Source organism: Salmo salar, chromosome ssa13, assembly GCF_905237065.1.
Source record: "Salmo salar chromosome ssa13, Ssal_v3.1, whole genome shotgun sequence".
NCBI lineage: Eukaryota > Metazoa > Chordata > Actinopteri > Salmoniformes > Salmonidae > Salmo > Salmo salar.
This window is the reverse complement of record NC_059454.1, coordinates 95,326,059-95,346,948: the sequence shown is the minus strand read 5'-3', so window position 1 is coordinate 95,346,948 and position 20,890 is coordinate 95,326,059. Positions and strand designations below refer to the sequence as shown.

The window sequence follows — 20,890 nt, the reverse complement described above, 5'->3', positions numbered from 1 at the left end:
TTCGTGTCGTCTGAGATTCCAAAAGATTGGAAAGCAACTGCTGTCATCCCCCTCTTCAAAGGAGGTGACACTCTTGACCCAAACTGGTACAGACCTTTATCTATCCTACCCTGCCTTTCTAAGGTCTTCGAAAGCCAAGTCAACAAACAGATTACCGACCATTTCAAATCCCACCGCACCTTCTCCGCTATGCAATCTGGTTTCAGAGCTGGTCATGGGTGCACCTCAGCCACGCTCAAGGTCCTAAACGATATCGTAACTGCCATCGATAAGAAACAATACTGTGCTGCCGTATTCATTGACCTGGCCAAGGCTTTCGACTCTGTCAATCACCACATCCTCATCGGCAGACTCAATAGCCTTGGTTTCTCAAATGATTGCCTCGCCTGGTTCACCAACTACTTGTCTGATAGAGTTCAATGTGTCAAATCGGAGGGCCTGTTGTCCGGGCCTCTGGTAGTCTCTATGGGGTTGCCACAGGGTTCAATTCTTGGGCCAACTCTTTTCTCTGTATACATCAATGATGTCGCTCTTGCTGCAGGTGAGTCTCTGATCCACCTCTACGCAGACGACACCATTCTGTATATTTCTGGCCCTTCTTTGGACACCGTGTTAACAACCCTTCAGATGAGCTTCAATGCCATACAACTCTCCTTCCGTGGCCTCCAACTGCTCTTAAATACAAGTAAAACTAAATGCATGCTCTTCAACCGCTCGCTGCCCGCACCTGCCCGCCCGTCCAGCATCACTACTCTGGACGGTTCTTACTTAGAATATGTGGACAACTACAAATACCTAGGTGTCTGGTTAGACTGTAAGCTCTCCTTCCAGACTCACATCAAACATCTCCAATCTAAAGTTAAATCTAGAATTGGCTTCCTATTTCACAACAAAGCCTCCTTCACTCATGCTGCCAAACATACCCTCGTAAAACTGACCATCCTACCGATCCTCGACTTCGGTGATGTCATTTACAAAATAGCCTCCAATACCCTACTCAATAAACTGGATGCAGTCTATCACAGTGCCATCCGTTTTGTCACCAAAGCCCCATATACTACCCACCACTGCGACCTGTACGCTCTCGTTGGCTGGCCCTCGCTTCATACTCGTCGCCAAACCCACTGGCTCCAGGTCATCTACAAGACCCTGCTAGGTAAAGTCCCCCCTTATCTCAGCTCACTGGTCACTATAGCAGCACCCACCTGTAGCACGCGCTCCAGCAGATATATCTCTCTGGTCACCCCCAAAGCCAATTCCTCCTTTGGCCGTCTCTCCTTACAGTTCTCCGCTGCCAATGACTGGAACGAACTACAAAAATCTCTGAAACTGGAAACACTTATCTCCCTCACTAGCTTTAAGCACCAGCTGTCAGAGCAGCTCACAGATCACTGCACCTGTACATAGCCCATCTATAATTTAGCCCAAACAACTACCTCTTCCCCTACTGTATTTATTTATTTATTTATTTATTTTGCTCCTTTGCACCCCATTATTTCTACTCTGCACGTTCTTCCACTACAAATCTACCATTCCAGTGTTTTACTTGCTTTATTGTATTTACTTTGCCACCATGGCCTTTTTTGCCTTTCCCTCCCTTATCTCACCTCATTTGCTCACATTGTATATAGACTTATTTTTCTACTGTATGTTTGTTTTACTCCATGTGTAACTCTGTTGTTTTATATGTCGAACTGCTTTGCTTTATCTTGGCCAGGTCGCAATTGTAAATGAGAACTTGTTCTCAACTTGCCTACCTGGTTAAATAAAGGTGAAATAAATTGTTTATCTAATACCTATTTTTTTTACTTAAAAATAGCACTGTTGGTTAGGGGCTTGTAAGTACGCATTTCACTGTACACCTGTTGTATTCGGCGCATATGACAAATAAACTTTGATTTGATTTATGGCCTTTGTTGTGGTAAATAGATGTCTACGAATAGTATAGATGAGATCTCTCTTGGTAGATAGTGTGGTCTACAGCTTATCTAATGTTCTCCACCTTAGGCGAGCAATACCTCGAGACTTCTTTAATATTAGACATCGTTCACCAGCTGTCTAACACCCCTGCTCCTCGTCTTACCAGACGTAGCTTCTCTGTCCTGCTGATGCATGGAAAATCCTAGCTCTATATTATCCGTGTCGTTGTTCAGCCACGACCCGGTGAAACATAAGATCGTTTTTAATGTCCCATTGGTAGTATAATCTTGATCGTAGGTCATCCATTTTATTTTTCAATGATTGCATGTTGGCCAATAGAACGGATGGCAGTGGGAGTTTACTCACTCGCCTACGAATTCTCAGAAGGCAGCCCGACCTCGCTCCATTTGTCTTTTCTTCACACAAATGACAGTGATTTGATCCCGTTCCCGAGAAAGCAGTATATCCTTCGCGTCACTCTAGTTAAAGAAAAATTATTGTTCCACTTCGAGGTGAGTAATCGCTGTTCTGATGCCTAAAAGTTATTTTCGGTCATAAGAGACAGTAGCAGCAACATTATGTACAAAATAAGTTACAAACAACGTGAAAAAAATTAGCACAGTTGGTTAGGAGCATGTAAAACGTCACCCATTAGGCGCTAACCCATACGGCCTGAACACAATCAGTCTTAGTGTTCACTCTGTAGTGCTGACCTCTAGAATTCTCAACTCTTTTTGTTCTGTTGTAAGGCCCCCAAGGCAATAACTCTGAATCTCTGAGTTTTGTATTCCCCAAATATATAGAAGAAGAGTAATCAGTGAAATAAAATATGTATGAAATTCAAATCTATCTGCCTCATTTCAGTGTATGATTTTGTTATGCATACACTGTTTATCTCTATGTTTCATCGTGTGTAACAAGAGCGTCTAGTCACTGAGCATCAATATTACACTGTTTGTTTACCTGAGGCTTATCAAAATACCATACTGTGAACCACCCTGGATTCAAGTCAGATTGGGAAGGAGTGAACGTAGTCAATTTGTCTGACAAAATGAAATTGCTCAACCAACCGTGGTTCTTCATTAGATTAGTTAGATATTTTACCGTTCACCCTTTAAAGGCCCAGCGCAGTCATGACATGTTTTTCCTGTGTTTGATATACATTTCCACATTGAGGTTGGAATAAAACTGGGAAATTGTAAAAATGATGAAAAATAAATGTTGGTCTAAGAGCTCCCACTGGGCACGCACTGGTTGAATCGTTGTTTCGACATCATTTTTGTCAACCTATTGTGAAGTGGAATCTAGGAGGAAAACGCATTTGGATTTGCAAAAAATCATCAACCAGTACTGTTTCCATCTCATTTCCACCAGCGTTGTAAACACTGAAATTAGGGTAAAACTTCAACTTAAATACAATGACGTAACATCAATCTAATTTCACCATAATGATCAGAACTATACTACCGTTCAAAAGTTTGGGGTCACTTAGAAATGTCCTGGTTTTGATTTAATTTTACTTAACTAGGCAAGTCAGTTAGGAACAAATTCTTATTTGCAATGACGGCCTACACTGGCCAAACCCAGACAACACTGGGACAATTGTGCACCGCCCTATGGGACTACCAATCACGGCCGGTTGTGATACAGCCTGGAATCAAACCAGGGTGTCTGTAGTGACACCTCAAGCACTGAAATGCAGTGTCTTAGACCGCTGCGCCACTCTGGAGCCCGAAGTTAGCGTTTCACTCTTAGTCTACACCTGCTGTTTATGAAACATGTGACAAAGAAAAGTTGATTTGAAGATTACATTTTAGTCATTTAGCAGACACTCTTATCCAGAGCGACTTACAGTAGTGAATGCATATATTTCATAATTTTTTTCCTTCTTTTTTTTCCCCATACTGGCCCCCCGTGGGAATCAAACCCACAACCCTGGCGTTGCAAGCACCATGCTCTACCAACTGAGCCACAGGGAAGACAGAACATGTAGTTGTTTGTTCTGATTTCATTCTTGATTAGATGTACTCCAGATTTCAACCCACAGACCAAATAAAACAAGACAACAGTAAACATGTCGTTCCCCTCGATGCAGCAGCCCCCTTGGGCCAATATGTGTAATTTTGTAAAGGCATGATTGCTATGGCAAGACGCATCATTCACCCAAGTTTCCTCAAAATCGGGGTAGTGCTGTCTGAGATATGTGTGTGACTAAAGGCTCTGCATGGTCAGTCTGACGTGTACATTGGCTGTGCAGCATTTACGGTGATATGGCCTTTGCAGAAGTCAGGGCATTCATGCTTCTTGTGCTTTATGGAGCAGCGTAGAGCTGTTAAGCAGAGCGTTGAAGGACGTTGTCAAGGAAGTGAGTTTGTGTGTTTTACAGGACCTCCTGCCCCCACCTACAGTCAACCAATCATGCCAATGCGGAACTATATGAAGCATTGTTACTACATTTGGGAGGTGCACGGCGATGCATTCCTCTGGATGCTCCGCAATTATGTCACATCCTCCCTATGGAGCCACCGACCACATTTTCAGATCAAGCTTAAATTGGCTTTAATTTGGCTTTAATGTAGGAACGAACAGATGGAGACAGATCCACAGTCCCCTCTCCGATTTCATCGTGGGGGACAACAAAATAGAGGAGAATATTGTGGTGTGTTTACTACATTACTATACTGAGTATCACATTGGATGCAACAGTCAGGCTGGGCAAGATTGTCTAACAAGTTTAATCTTTCAAAATCTAATTGCTCAACCATCCATGATTCAAAATGACATGAGTGAGGTTTTAACTAGTAGTGAATTCAAAGATACAGGATAGCTACCTAACTTCCTTCTTTGGCTGCACTACAAATTATGATCATGTTGCCATTTTCAGGATTTGTTTTTCTTCCAGAAACTATGAGTGTACTTATTTGACCATTAGTCATCAGTCTCTATCACGCAACAGTTTCATTTAATTATAGTTGACAGGAAATGATAGTTGACATGAAATGACAAGGCATGTCTACACTTATATTCCATTATGTTGGCTAATGGTTGCTTAATCTTGTGGTTTAAATAATTATCTGCACTAGTTTGAGCTAGTTCAGAATCTGCAGACTGGAATCTGCAGACTGGAACGTGACTAAACAAATAGTTGAAACAAGGTTAAATAAAATCACCCTGGATATTAGTATTGTTTTAGCAAAGATTATTTCCTGCTAGTGACAGACATGTAGCAGCTTTTTCCTTTTTCAGTTTTTGTTTCAATACGCTGGATCTCTTCAACATAGTGGGGGTGCCTAGATGATTTATTATTTTCTTACACTGGAATTATTTAAGTTTTTCTCAGAGAGGAATATTTTCAGTGATGAAATGACAGACGCGTGTTACACACAGTCAGAAAGCCTATCCCATCAGGCCCAGTAATCCTCCTGCAACATTCCTAGGATTAGATAACTGCCTAGCCCTTGGTTTATTTATTGGCACTGGCTATATTAGCACCAGCCCTGGATGTCTGTCTATGGTCTCCTCCACAGTAGGCTTAGACGGGACAGGAGCTGTAATCAGAGAAAAATCTACGATTTGGTTTATTTTTTCCATCAGAAATAAAAAAGAGATGGAGCTACTGAGGCCTGCACTTCTTATTGTCTTTATCTCAAAAGCAATTGCAAAACCAGTAAGTGGATGAACATTTTATTTATCTTATATATCTTTTGCCATAATTAGTAGCAGTAGTGGCTATCGTTACAGTATTTTCAGGTGCTGATGTGCTTTGTTCACTCCACAGTTCAACAGACTTGGACATCACAATGGTCCACAGTTCAACAGACTTGGACATCACAATGGACCACAGTTCAACAGGCCTGGACACCACAATGTTCCACAGTTCAACAGGCCTGGACACCACAATATTCCACAGTTCAACAGGCCTGGACACCACAATATTCCACGAATCCACGAGTCCTCAGAATCTGATGAATCAAGAATGACACGAGGACCAACTGCTCCAACCACAGTGAACCCTCCCACTGCTGCCATGTCAACTATTCCACCAGTGACAGAAATGTCCACGAATGGGCCAATTGTCAGTGAAACGACACCGTCACCAGGGAATGTTACTGCACGTGTCACTGAGGACATTACAACTCCCGCTCCAGCAACTAGAGGAGACAACTAATAATGAGAGTATTCATGAGAATACTTAATTATAATTATTCCAGAGTTTATAAATCATTGCTTTTTTTACGTCATCATTTTTTGTATGGACTGTTTACAGTACCTGCATTGTATGAAATATCTTGGATCTTTTTATATTTTTTATGCAGCAGCATTTCTAGGTAATGTTATCCATAGCTTCATAATAACCCTATCAGAAGCCCTGTAATCTTTACTAGTTCAACATATGGTGGTAGTTACGGGTGTTTGAATGTCTGTGAACTAGGTGATCATAATCTGCTGGGTGTGATAGAAACATCTGTGAATGTTTGATTGATTTATTGATATTGTTGTGTTATGCTCCAGTATGTCTCTTTACATACAGTATGTAGTGACTTGCTCTTTGGAGTTTTAGGCTGGTTATCTGTAAAGTACATTGCGACAACTGCTGATTTAAAAAGGGCTTACTAACATACATTTGATTGATATTTGTTGTGAACTTGTGTACTCAATAAAGAGATAGAAAAATACTTAAAAAGAGAAAAGATGTCTCTTAATTGATTATATTTTTGATTACTGTTATCAAGTTTTAGTTCTTGGTATGATCAGTCATAATAGATGATTAGTGTATTAGTGTACTCCATGCTTGGAAAAGAGTGAGTGTTCAGTGAGATGGAGTGTGTGATTAACAGTGGGATTTTGACAGTGATTTTATCCATTCCTACAGCGCTGTCTTGTGGCTATTTGTTGCACTACACCACCAAGGGATCATGGCACAGCTTGAGTTATGTGTGAACTCCAGCTTCCTCCTGACCGAGACAACACCTCATCAGACAATAGAGTAAGGAATGTTACGTTGAGAAAAACAACCTATGAACAACTTAATTTGAAGACTCAAAATGTAATTTTTTCCAGTTCTATTTTACATCCAGCATGTTTACTGTGACAGGGCCTTTGTTCATATTTTAGCTCATAATGACGCTGAATGATGGATTGTGGTTTCTCTGGTGAACACCACTGTGAATCCCCCTGGAGTCTCTACATACTATGCACAGAGCTCAATGGCTCAGCAGACACAACAATGTATACACATGTGAAATAACACACCCACTATGAGTTCTATGAAAAAAAGAATGCATGTATTTAGGAATGATACAACGTTATACATTATTACAGTAAAAATGGGACAAACAATATGTAGTGTAAATAATTGTGCAATTGAACAAAATTGACTGTTCTATATGTCATGATGAGATGGCTAGTATGAATCTTATCATGTATTATTGTTGTACTGTATCAGACCCTAAGGGCCCTGTATTGTGCTTATGTGTCTTCCGTTATTCTCTCCGTTCTGACCTCTCCTCCTAAGGCAGGGTCATAGAGCACCTTCCAGGTGCTGGTAGCATTCTTCACTGTCGACAGCAGCAGGATGAGAGAGACAGGCCTTTACTTGGCAGTGATGACGACGGGAGCATCGGTTGTGATGGTAGCCACTGTGGCCGCCTCCTCAGCCGAGTCGCTGTCACTGTCATGGCTCTCGTTGCTCTCTGCTGAGTCGCTGTCTGCTGCCCCGGGCCTGGCTGTAGCCTCCTCACTACTGTTGCTGCTGTCAGTCTCATTACTGGCGCTGGTGCTGGTGCTCTCGCTAGTACCATCGCTGCTAGCGCTACTGGTGCGCTCACTGGTGGCATCACTCTCCAGGCTCTTGGCCTTCTGGCTCTCGGGGCTCTCAGAGGGGGTCCTGTCCTGGCTGGCTACGCCGACATGTGCCTGGCGCAGGCTGGGCTCCTCGGCTTTCCCGCTGGAGGCGTCCAGAACCTGGCTCTCCACGTCGAGGGTGCTGGTGTCCTCCTCCGTCAAATCATGCACCTGCAGGGCCTGGAGGGGGAGAGAGAGAGGCGGTGGAAGGATGTTTAGCTCAACTTCCAAAACTAAATGAAAGGAAATAATGCCTATGAGTTTGAAATGGAGAATTCTAAAACAGAGGAGAAACAAATGTACCTTGAACACTGTCATCGTCTTCTCAATCTCGTTTCCGAGCCCGGTGTCGTAGACAGACACCTTTTTGCCAGCATACATGCCCTCATCCATCTTTCCATAGGATTTGTAAGGGGAGGGTCCCTTCTCGATGTTGTTAGTATCTACGTAGATGATAGACTTCTTGTGGTCGCTGGGGTAACCCATGCTGTCTCCACGTCCGTCGTCATAAATGGGGGCCTCAGTGGTAGCCATTGTGGGCTCTACGGTGGGCTCAGCTGTCAGAGGGGCAGCGGTGGTGTCTGCCTCCTCTGACTCACTGGACTCGTCTGTGTCCTGAAAACACACCACATCACAACAACACCTTTAGTTTTACATAACCTCTTATAAGATATAAAGTTCAAATAAGAGCTTGGTGAAACGCTCCCGTCTGTCAACATTAGCTAGATGTCTTCATTGAACTACAAGCTATAGTCTCAGTGTGGCTATAGTCTCAGTGTGGCCCTGTAGACTTACTGGGGCCATAACTACATATGCATCTATAAATAAAAAGTGACTCAATATATCCTACATATAAGCTGTCAGTAGTTTTATACATAGTGCATTACTCACATCGCTGTCTGCACTGTCTGCGCTGTCCTTGCTTTCATTGCTGTCTGCACTGTCTGCGCTGTCTGTTGATGCTGTGCTGTCCGATGTTGGGTCTGAAGTAGGATCAGCTCCCTGGAGAATAGAAAAACAGGATCAATCAATGTATCAAGTAACATCCATCAAAAGCACAGATATGGTTGTCTCTATCAGGTGTAAGATTGATTCAGCATCTTATGTTTACTTATGCTACAACATAATTATGTTTTACCTCTGTTTCATCTTCGGTCGGAGCTCTCGTCTGATGTTGTAGGGGTATCTACATTCTTAATAAAAATAGTCCAATAAAAACGGACATATTAATGCAGTTTTCCCTACAGGGCAAATTAATAAATGTCAATGCCAACACACCTACAGATTATAAAGGAATGTTTGCTGAAAGAGGCTCTTACCTGTACAGGGGCCACCTCAGTAAGTTCTGCTGGGGCTATCCCAAGCACTGGAGCTGGTTTCACCTGACAACATGAACAGGAATTTAAGTTGATACCAATGTACACATCTGTCTCTCTGTCAGACTGTCTTTTCAATATATACTGTATGTTCTCATATAAAAGGAACACTCACCAGTTCTTCTGAGCTCTCTGGACTGTAGCTGAGCGAGCGTATCGCCGGGCGACCGAGGACCGTTGCAAAGAGCAGGACGAAAACAATTGCAGCCTTCATTGTCACAAGGTGTATCTAAAAAAATAATAATCATGAAAAAAGAAAGAATCATGAAAGCCACCAAAATGATGAGAACTGAAAATACAAACTCTGTTGTGTAGGCTACTGTGTAGGCTACATTTAACACCTTCTTAAATGTGAAAATGTGATACATTATTTTTTCAATTTGTAAAGTCTTTTTGTCTGTAATGTCTTTTTCGTTATGTGTCGGACCCCAGGAAGACTAGCCGTCGCCATTGGCGTCGGGTAGTGGGTATCCTAATAAAAGCAGAAATTACAGCAGAAATGCCTGAATGGGAGGCAATTAGACTGATTTTACATGAAACGTGCCTGTGAAGTCCTGCCTTGTAATGTTTAAACCCTAAAAGCCTTGATTACTATACAGGGAGAATACCAACCATGGGCCCTTATGAGTCTCCGCCATAGCTAAGTGGAAGGACTCTGGTGGAAGTGCACTCCTTTTAAAGTCCCTAACCGTTGGCAGACAAAATGGGCTTCCATCCCAACTAATGACATCCAGCCTAGCTACAATGAGACAGCCTATAGGGAGGAGGTCAAAGACCTGGCAGTGTGGTGCCAGGACAACAACCTCTCCCTCAATGTGATCAAGACAAAGGAGATGATTGTGGACTACAAGAAAAGGAGGACCGAGAACACCCTCATTCTCATTGACGGGGCTGTAGTGGAACAGGTTGAGAGCTTCAAGTTCCTTGGTGTCCACATCACCAACAAACTATGATGGTCCAAACACACTAAGACAGTCGTGAAGAGGGCACGACAAAACCTTTTCCCCCTCAGAAGACAAAAGATTTGGCATAGGTCCTCAGATCCTCAAAAGGTTCTACAGTTGCACCATCGAGAGCATCCTGACTGGTTGCATCACTGCCTGGTATGGCAACTGCTCGGCCTCTGACTGCAAGGCACAACAGAGGGTAGTGCATACGGCCAGTACATCACTGGGGCCAAGCTTCCTGCCATCCAGGACCTCTATGTTTGGCGGTGTCAGAGGAAGGTCCTGAAAATTGTCAAATATTCCAGACACCCTAGTCATAGACTGTTCTCTCTGCTACCACACGGCAAACTGTACCGGAGTGCCAAGTCGAGGTCCAAAAGGCTTCTTAACTGCTTCTACCCCCAAAACATAAGACTCCTGAACAGCTAATCAAAGGCCCACCCAGACCCCTCTTATACACTGTTGCTACTCTCTGTTTATAATCTATGCATAGTCACTTTAACTCTACCTACATGTACATATTACCTAAATTACCTCGACTAACCGGTGCCCCCGCACATTGACTCTGTACCGGTACCCCCTGTATATAGCCTTGCTTGTTATTTTACTGCAGCTGTTTAATTATTTGTTACTTTTATTTTCTATTTTTTACTTAACACTTATTAATTTTTTTCTTAAAGCATTGTTGGGCTTGTAAGTAAGCATTTCGCTGTAAGGTCTACACCTGTTTTATTCGCCTCAAGTGACAAATAACATTTAACTTGATTCAATTTTTTTTAATGCCTAACCCCATGCATGAACGTCTCCCTTGTTTTCCAGCTCAACTACTCTCAGCTAGAACAACATTACATCAAGTATAACTCTGAGCAGGCAGTATTTTAGCTATACCTATAATGATCTCTGCATAGTGTATAATTCCCCAAGTTAAAAGTGGAAGTTTGGAAGACCACAGTTGGTCCAGGGAGGCAGGGAACATGATGAACGTCCCTCAGCTTTATTTTGAAAGCCAACTCTACTTTTTTCATTAGATCCTTGGGTTCTAGAACAGAAATCTGTTGTGTCGACAGACGGAGGCGAGAGAAACAACGTGGGATGTTGTGTGTAGATGAGATCTGACTTCAGAAGTAACTAATCCAGCCTGTCAGTTTTGCTGTTATTATTATTTCTCCTCACAGCAGCCCTTTAAATGCTGTGGCTTAGTCTTGGAACAGACTGTACGAGTCAGTTAGCTGAGAACAAATTAGCTGTGGATTTGTGAGCTGAGGCCACAGCTTCCTCTTCCTGCTGTCACGCTCACATTCATCACTCCAACACTATAAAACCTAGTTTATGATTTATTTCACTCTATCAGGTTCAAGGGCATATACATATCTGGTGTATAGAGAGAATGTGTAATAACACAAACTAATTGTTACACCAGGCTACTGAGCTCTATTTTCTTTTTCATTATTATTACTAACCAGAATACTGCGTGTATTCTGTTGTACATAAAAAAAGTCCAACACATTGACACATTGACTGTGCAGAATGATAGATTATAAGTGCAGAAGAGTGTCTCCCAGATTTCTTAAAATTGTGAAAATAATTGATATTTGAGTTGCACAAAATATAAAACAATTCGCCACAATTTTCTTTGAGCTTTTACAGGAGAGGATTATAGAAACGAAGCACCAACATCTATACAAGTGAAAGCCATTATTTACCTCGACTTGTTCTTCAGAGAATCCACAGGATTGCTCTCGAGTAGTTAATCAGGAGGATGAGAGGAGAGCTGCTCAGTATTCTCTTGGATGCCAAAGGAGGAACACCACAGTTCAGTTTGGATGTGAATGGATGCTGCTGAAGGGAGGCTGCTGGTTGGCTTATAAACCCGGCTGCCTCCAGCTCCAGCCAATAGCAGCAGGGCTAGATGTGTCTTGTGATGTTTACCACTTCTGGCCCACCTCTCCTCTCCCACTCTTCCTGTGGTTGGTGTGGCCACTCAATGCTAACATTCACCAATTGACAAGACAGAGGAAGAAAATAATCCCTCATATCCTGTATTGTTAGAAAGGACACAAGCCCTTTGAAATTGAGATACATGACAGTACTTATTTATGATAGAAAACACAAAATGAAGACATTTTGGCTTTATTACTGATGAAGAATTGTGTAGCAGATGAACCATGATTGAAGTACCAAAACATTACTGTTGGTTTGTAAGGTAATCCTCCTTACATAATCACTAAGCCAAAGTTAAAGAACAGCCAAGGTCAAAGAGTAGATGAATGTGTTTATTTGTTATTTTATTAGGATCCCCATTAGCTGTTGTTATTGCAGTGTCCTCGTGAAAAGTACTACTGAATTACTACACAAAACCTGTTTGTACAGTAGTGACAATCTAGAGGCATGTAGGAATTGTGCAGTGAATGTGTAGTTTATGCACTACTCAAGATACACAAGTAGGGTTTTGTAGTGTTAGGTAAGAAAACAGTAGGGTTTCCAGTAATAATCAGGTAGAGATTTTTACTTCAGTACTTGATGTTGGTAGCAAATAAGTAGTCAAAACACTCCAGCTTTACTACACAGGCTTTTCAATAATAATCAGGTAGAGATTTTACTACTTGATTGACTGGTAAGGATAGAGGGAACAATGAATTGAGCTAAATACAGACATGTCCTTAATGAGAACCTGCTTCAGAATGTAAACAACCTTAGACTTGGGGTGAAGATTTACGTTATTACAGGACATTGACCCCAAGCATACAGCTAAAGCAATGCTGGAATGGCTTCAGAACAAGAATGTGAGTGGGACAGCCTTGAGTGGCCCAGCCAAAGCCCAGACTTGAATCCCACTGAAAATCTGTGGAAGATTTCGGTTCACCGCCACTCACCATCTAACTTAACAGAGCTTAAGAAAATCTGCACAGAGTATGGAAGAAAATCCCCAAATCCAGATGTGCAAAGCTGATACAGACATACCCAAGATGACTCCAAGCTGTAATCGCCTAAGGTGCTTCTACAAAGTATTGACTCAGGGGTGTGAATACTTATGTAAATTAGATATTTCTGTATTTAATTTTCAATAAATTAGCTTAAATGTAGAAAAACATGTTTTCACTTTGTCATTATTTGGGTATTGTGTGTAGATTGGTGAGAGAAAAAATATATAATTTAATCAATTTTGAATTCAGGCTGTAACAAAAAATGTAATAAGTCAAGGGGTAAGAATACTTTCTGAAGGCACTGTATATTGTATGGAGAGTACAAGGAGATGGAGTAATCATTTTTCGGAGGAGGAGAACTTCCAGACACCTATGTATTCTCTGAATTCTAGAACATACTTCTCCTAAAAGTTGGAGAGCAGTGAAATAAACAACCCATTAAAGTAGTAGGTATGAAATTAAGGTAGCATCCCTGATTAGTTTCTTTGTCAAACTATCTATCCTAACCCTGCATTTAACTTGTCTGGATGTCTATATTAATGTTTGACAGGTGTCTGACATATTCACTGGAGTATGCATTGCTACATGTTGAGTCTGCTATAGTACTTAACATGTAATCCACTACAGCTTGATTTCTTACTGTATATCATAATAAAATAGCCTCGAGTGGCTTCGCATGTTCAGTGGAATGGTTCAGGGTGTATTCATCTCTCACTAAGTGGAGGAACATTTTTTAAACAGGAAGACAAGGCACAACACCAGACATGTACAGTGAAACTCCCAGACAGATGTCTGGAATTCTTGAGAGTGGATGCATCAAGTCGAGACATGCTGCATTTGTTACGTTTTTCACCTCGTTTGTGTTCATGTCACAACAGTTCAATCTTCTTCAGGTTGTGTCTGGAATTCTTATTGAGATGTTTTTACGTGTGTCTGATATCAAATCAACCAGTGGTTCACCAGAAACTGAACATCAAGACACCTCTAACACCCCTATAGCACCACAAGATTACAGACTTTCTTCCCTTTCTGCCTGAACCAATCATTACGTCAACACCTACAGTACCTTGAGGCTCTAATGCAGGGATGTGCAACTTTGATGTGGTGAGAGCCACAAAAAACGGAACTCATCATAATGTTTTGCGAGCAAAACATTTTAGCAACCCCCCTCATGACAGCGAAGAGAAAACATTTCAGTTTTAAAGTTCATTTCCTGCCATTCTCCACATTTTTTCATGAGGTGTAGAGAAAATGTTGCCATTTTAAAGTAAGTTTGCTGCAATTCTACACATTCCATGGAGCGGAGAGAAGATTTAACAATTTTATAACTCAATTCCTGCAATTCTACATATTTTGCCATAGGGTGGAGGCAAATTTTTGCAGTTTTTTATGTGATAACTGATGATCACCGTCAGTAATTCGACTAATTGACTGCATTTTGAAATTGCACCTTGTGTATTCTCTTAGTGAGTCCCCCCCCACAAAAAAAAAAATATATATTTTTGGGGTCAAATTGGTCCGCGGGCTTACAAATGGGGGCAGACCACCAGTTGCCCATCCCTGCTCTAGTGCGTACTTTAACATTGGTATCAACAAATAATGATATTCAAATGAAGTCATTCCAACCGCCACCACAAATAATGATATTCAAATGAAGTGATTCTAACCGCCACCACAAATAATGATATTCAAATGTTAGAACTGCAACATAATATGTATACATCAATGATGTCGCTCTTGCTGCAGGTGAGTCTCTGATCCACCTCTACGCAGACGACACCATTCTGTATATTTCTGGCCCTTCTTTGGACACCGTGTTAACAACCCTTCAGATGAGCTTCAATGCCATACAACTCTCCTTCCGTGGCCTCCAACTGCTCTTAAATACAAGTAAAACTAAATGCATGCTCTTCAACCGCTCGCTGCCCGCACCTGCCCGCCCGTCCAGCATCACTACTCTGGACGGTTCTTACTTAGAATATGTGGACAACTACAAATACCTAGGTGTCTGGTTAGACTGTAAGCTCTCCTTCCAGACTCACATCAAACATCTCCAATCTAAAGTTAAATCTAGAATTGGCTTCCTATTTCACAACAAAGCCTCCTTCACTCATGCTGCCAAACATACCCTCGTAAAACTGACCATCCTACCGATCCTCGACTTCGGTGATGTCATTTACAAAATAGCCTCCAATACCCTACTCAATAAACTGGATGCAGTCTATCACAGTGCCATCCGTTTTGTCACCAAAGCCCCATATACTACCCACCACTGCGACCTGTACGCTCTCGTTGGCTGGCCCTCGCTTCATACTCGTCGCCAAACCCACTGGCTCCAGGTCATCTACAAGACCCTGCTAGGTAAAGTCCCCCTTATCTCAGCTCACTGGTCACTATAGCAGCACCCACCTGTAGCACGCGCTCCAGCAGATATATCTCTCTGGTCACCCCCAAAGCCAATTCCTCCTTTGGCCGTCTCTCCTTACAGTTCTCCGCTGCCAATGACTGGAACGAACTACAAAAATCTCTGAAACTGGAAACACTTATCTCCCTCACTAGCTTTAAGCACCAGCTGTCAGAGCAGCTCACAGATCACTGCACCTGTACATAGCCCATCTATAATTTAGCCCAAACAACTACCTCTTCCCCTACTGTATTTATTTATTTATTTATTTATTTTGCTCCTTTGCACCCCATTATTTCTACTCTGCACGTTCTTCCACTACAAATCTACCATTCCAGTGTTTTACTTGCTTTATTGTATTTACTTTGCCACCATGGCCTTTTTTGCCTTTCCCTCCCTTATCTCACCTCATTTGCTCACATTGTATATAGACTTATTTTTCTACTGTATGTTTGTTTTACTCCATGTGTAACTCTGTTGTTTTATATGTCGAACTGCTTTGCTTTATCTTGGCCAGGTCGCAATTGTAAATGAGAACTTGTTCTCAACTTGCCTACCTGGTTAAATAAAGGTGAAATAAATTGTTTATCTAATACCTATTTTTTTTACTTAAAAATAGCACTGTTGGTTAGGGGCTTGTAAGTACGCATTTCACTGTACACCTGTTGTATTCGGCGCATATGACAAATAAACTTTGATTTGATTTATGGCCTTTGTTGTGGTAAATAGATGTCTACGAATAGTATAGATGAGATCTCTCTTGGTAGATAGTGTGGTCTACAGCTTATCTAATGTTCTCCACCTTAGGCGAGCAATACCTCGAGACTTCTTTAATATTAGACATCGTTCACCAGCTGTCTAACACCCCTGCTCCTCGTCTTACCAGACGTAGCTTCTCTGTCCTGCTGATGCATGGAAAATCCTAGCTCTATATTATCCGTGTCGTTGTTCAGCCACGACCCGGTGAAACATAAGATCGTTTTTAATGTCCCATTGGTAGTATAATCTTGATCGTAGGTCATCCATTTTATTTTTCAATGATTGCATGTTGGCCAATAGAACGGATGGCAGTGGGAGTTTACTCACTCGCCTACGAATTCTCAGAAGGCAGCCCGACCTCGCTCCATTTGTCTTTTCTTCACACAAATGACAGTGATTTGATCCCGTTCCCGAGAAAGCAGTATATCCTTCGCGTCACTCTAGTTAAAGAAAAATTATTGTTCCACTTCGAGGTGAGTAATCGCTGTTCTGATGCCTAAAAGTTATTTTCGGTCATAAGAGACAGTAGCAGCAACATTATGTACAAAATAAGTTACAAACAACGTGAAAAAAATTAGCACAGTTGGTTAGGAGCATGTAAAACGTCACCCATTAGGCGCTAACCCATACGGCCTGAACACAATCAGTCTTAGTGTTCACTCTGTAGTGCTGACCTCTAGAATTCTCAACTCTTTTGTTCTGTTGTAAGGCCCCCAAGGCAATAACTCTGAATCTCTGAGTTTTGTATTCCCCAAATATATAGAAGAAGAGTAATCAGTGAAATAAAATATGTATGAAATTCAAATCTATCTGCCTCATTTCAGTGTATGATTTTGTTATGCATACACTGTTTATCTCTATGTTTCATCGTGTGTAACAAGAGCGTCTAGTCACTGAGCATCAATATTACACTGTTTGTTTACCTGAGGCTTATCAAAATACCATACTGTGAACCACCCTGGATTCAAGTCAGATTGGGAAGGAGTGAACGTAGTCAATTTGTCTGACAAAATGAAATTGCTCAACCAACCGTGGTTCTTCATTAGATTAGTTAGATATTTTACCGTTCACCCTTTAAAGGCCCAGCGCAGTCATGACATGTTTTTCCTGTGTTTGATATACATTTCCACATTGAGGTTGGAATAAAACTGGGAAATTGTAAAAATGATGAAAAATAAATGTTGGTCTAAGAGCTCCCACTGGGCACGCACTGGTTGAATCGTTGTTTCGACATCATTTTTGTCAACCTATTGTGAAGTGGAATCTAGGAGGAAAACGCATTTGGATTTGCAAAAAATCATCAACCAGTACTGTTTCCATCTCATTTCCACCAGCGTTGTAAACACTGAAATTAGGGTAAAACTTCAACTTAAATACAATGACGTAACATCAATCTAATTTCACCATAATGATCAGAACTATACTACCGTTCAAAAGTTTGGGGTCACTTAGAAATGTCCTGGTTTTGATTTAATTTTACTTAACTAGGCAAGTCAGTTAGGAACAAATTCTTATTTGCAATGACGGCCTACACTGGCCAAACCCAGACAACACTGGGACAATTGTGCACCGCCCTATGGGACTACCAATCACGGCCGGTTGTGATACAGCCTGGAATCAAACCAGGGTGTCTGTAGTGACACCTCAAGCACTGAAATGCAGTGTCTTAGACCGCTGCGCCACTCTGAGCCCGAAGTTAGCGTTTCACTCTTAGTCTACACCTGCTGTTTATGAAACATGTGACAAAGAAAAGTTGATTTGAAGATTACATTTTAGTCATTTAGCAGACACTCTTATCCAGAGCGACTTACAGTAGTGAATGCATATATTTCATAATTTTTTCCTTCTTTTTTCCCCATACTGGCCCCCCGTGGGAATCAAACCCACAACCCTGGCGTTGCAAGCACCATGCTCTACCAACTGAGCCACAGGGAAGACAGAACATGTAGTTGTTTGTTCTGATTTCATTCTTGATTAGATGTACTCCAGATTTCAACCCACAGACCAAATAAAACAAGACAACAGTAAACATGTCGTTCCCCTCGATGCAGCAGCCCCCTTGGGCCAATATGTGTAATTTTGTAAAGGCATGATTGCTATGGCAAGACGCATCATTCACCCAAGTTTCCTCAAAATCGGGGTAGTGCTGTCTGAGATATGTGTGTGACTAAAGGCTCTGCATGGTCAGTCTGACGTGTACATTGGCTGTGCAGCATTTACGGTGATATGGCCTTTGCAGAAGTCAGGGCATTCATGCTTCTTGTGCTTTATGGAGCAGCGTAGAGCTGTTAAGCAGAGCGTTGAAGGACGTTGTCAAGGAAGTGAGTTTGTGTGTTTTACAGGACCTCCTGCCCCCACCTACAGTCAACCAATCATGCCAATGCGGAACTATATGAAGCATTGTTACTACATTTGGGAGGTGCACGGCGATGCATTCCTCTGGATGCTCCGCAATTATGTCACATCCTCCCTATGGAGCCACCGACCACATTTTCAGATCAAGCTTAAATTGGCTTTAATTTGGCTTTAATGTAGGAACGAACAGATGGAGACAGATCCACAGTCCCCTCTCCGATTTCATCGTGGGGGACAACAAAATAGAGGAGAATATTGTGGTGTGTTTACTACATTACTATACTGAGTATCACATTGGATGCAACAGTCAGGCTGGGCAAGATTGTCTAACAAGTTTAATCTTTCAAAATCTAATTGCTCAACCATCCATGATTCAAAATGACATGAGTGAGGTTTTAACTAGTAGTGAATTCAAAGATACAGGATAGCTACCTAACTTCCTTCTTTGGCTGCACTACAAATTATGATCATGTTGCCATTTTCAGGATTTGTTTTTCTTCCAGAAACTATGAGTGTACTTATTTGACCATTAGTCATCAGTCTCTATCACGCAACAGTTTCATTTAATTATAGTTGACAGGAAATGATAGTTGACATGAAATGACAAGGCATGTCTACACTTATATTCCATTATGTTGGCTAATGGTTGCTTAATCTTGTGGTTTAAATAATTATCTGCACTAGTTTGAGCTAGTTCAGAATCTGCAGACTGGAATCTGCAGACTGGAACGTGACTAAACAAATAGTTGAAACAAGGTTAAATAAAATCACCCTGGATATTAGTATTGTTTTAGCAAAGATTATTTCCTGCTAGTGACAGACATGTAGCAGCTTTTTCCTTTTTCAGTTTTTGTTTCAATACGCTGGATCTCTTCAACATAGTGGGGGTGCCTAGATGATTTATTATTTTCTTACACTGGAATTATTTAAGTTTTTCTCAGAGAGGAATATTTTCAGTGATGAAATGACAGACGCGTGTTACACACAGTCAGAAAGCCTATCCCATCAGGCCCAGTAATCCTCCTGCAACATTCCTAGGATTAGATAACTGCCTAGCCCTTGGTTTATTTATTGGCACTGGCTATATTAGCACCAGCCCTGGATGTCTGTCTATGGTCTCCTCCACAGTAGGCTTAGACGGGACAGGAGCTGTAATCAGAGAAAAATCTACGATTTGGTTTATTTTTTCCATCAGAAATAAAAAAGAGATGGAGCTACTGAGGCCTGCACTTCTTATTGTCTTTATCTCAAAAGCAATTGCAAAACCAGTAAGTGGATGAACATTTTATTTATCTTATATATCTTTTGCCATAATTAGTAGCAGTAGTGGCTATCGTTACAGTATTTTCAGGTGCTGATGTGCTTTGTTCACTCCACAGTTCAACAGACTTGGACATCACAATGGTCCACAGTTCAACAGACTTGGACATCACAATGGACCACAGTTCAACAGGCCTGGACACCACAATGTTCCACAGTTCAACAGGCCTGGACACCACAATATTCCACAGTTCAACAGGCCTGGACACCACAATATTCCACGAATCCACGAGTCCTCAGAATCTGATGAATCAAGAATGACACGAGGACCAACTGCTCCAACCACAGTGAACCCTCCCACTGCTGCCATGTCAACTATTCCACCAGTGACAGAAATGTCCACGAATGGGCCAATTGTCAGTGAAACGACACCGTCACCAGGGAATGTTACTGCACGTGTCACTGAGGACATTACAACTCCCGCTCCAGCAACTAGAGGAGACAACTAATAATGAGAGTATTCATGAGAATACTTAATTATAATTATTCCAGAGTTTATAAATCATTGCTTTTTTTACGTCATCATTTTTTGTATGGACTGTTTACAGTACCTGCATTGTATGAAATATCTTGGATCTTTTTATATTTTTTATGCAGCAGCATTTCTAGGTAATGTTATCCATAGCTTCATAATAACCCTATCAGAAGCCCTGTAATCTTTACTAGTTCAACATATGGTGGTAGTTACGGGTGTTTGAATGTCTGTGAACTAGGTGATCATAATCTGCTGGGTGTGATAGAAACATCTGTGAATGTTTGATTGATTTATTGATATTGTTGTGTTATGCTCCAGTATGTCTCTTTACATACAGTATGTAGTGACTTGCTCTTTGGAGTTTTAGGCTGGTTATCTGTAAAGTACATTGCGACAACTGCTGATTTAAAAAGGGCTTACTAACATACATTTGATTGATATTTGTTGTGAACTTGTGTACTCAATAAAGAGATAGAAAAATACTTAAAAAGAGAAAAGATGTCTCTTAATTGATTATATTTTTGATTACTGTTATCAAGTTTTAGTTCTTGGTATGATCAGTCATA

The 20,890-nt window shown here is 41.4% G+C and overlaps 2 long non-coding RNA genes and 1 pseudogene across 2 annotated transcripts; 2 read left to right on the top strand and 1 right to left on the bottom strand.

Annotated features, from left to right (window-relative positions):
- Positions 1 to 2,281: 2,281 nt before the first annotated feature.
- On the top strand, positions 2,282 to 6,596 carry LOC106596325 (uncharacterized). The gene is made up of 2 exons (XR_001326642.2): positions 2,282 to 5,587; positions 5,699 to 6,596. It is a non-coding gene; the product is annotated as an uncharacterized lncRNA (long non-coding RNA).
- Positions 6,597 to 7,183: 587 nt separating this feature from the next.
- On the bottom strand, positions 7,184 to 11,939 carry LOC106594651 (dentin sialophosphoprotein-like; annotated as a pseudogene).
- Positions 11,940 to 18,040: 6,101 nt separating this feature from the next.
- On the top strand, positions 18,041 to 20,806 carry LOC106567752 (uncharacterized). Its single transcript, XR_001320148.2, has 2 exons — positions 18,041 to 19,797; positions 19,909 to 20,806. It is a non-coding gene; the product is annotated as an uncharacterized lncRNA (long non-coding RNA).
- The last annotated feature ends 84 nt before the right edge of the window (positions 20,807 to 20,890 follow it).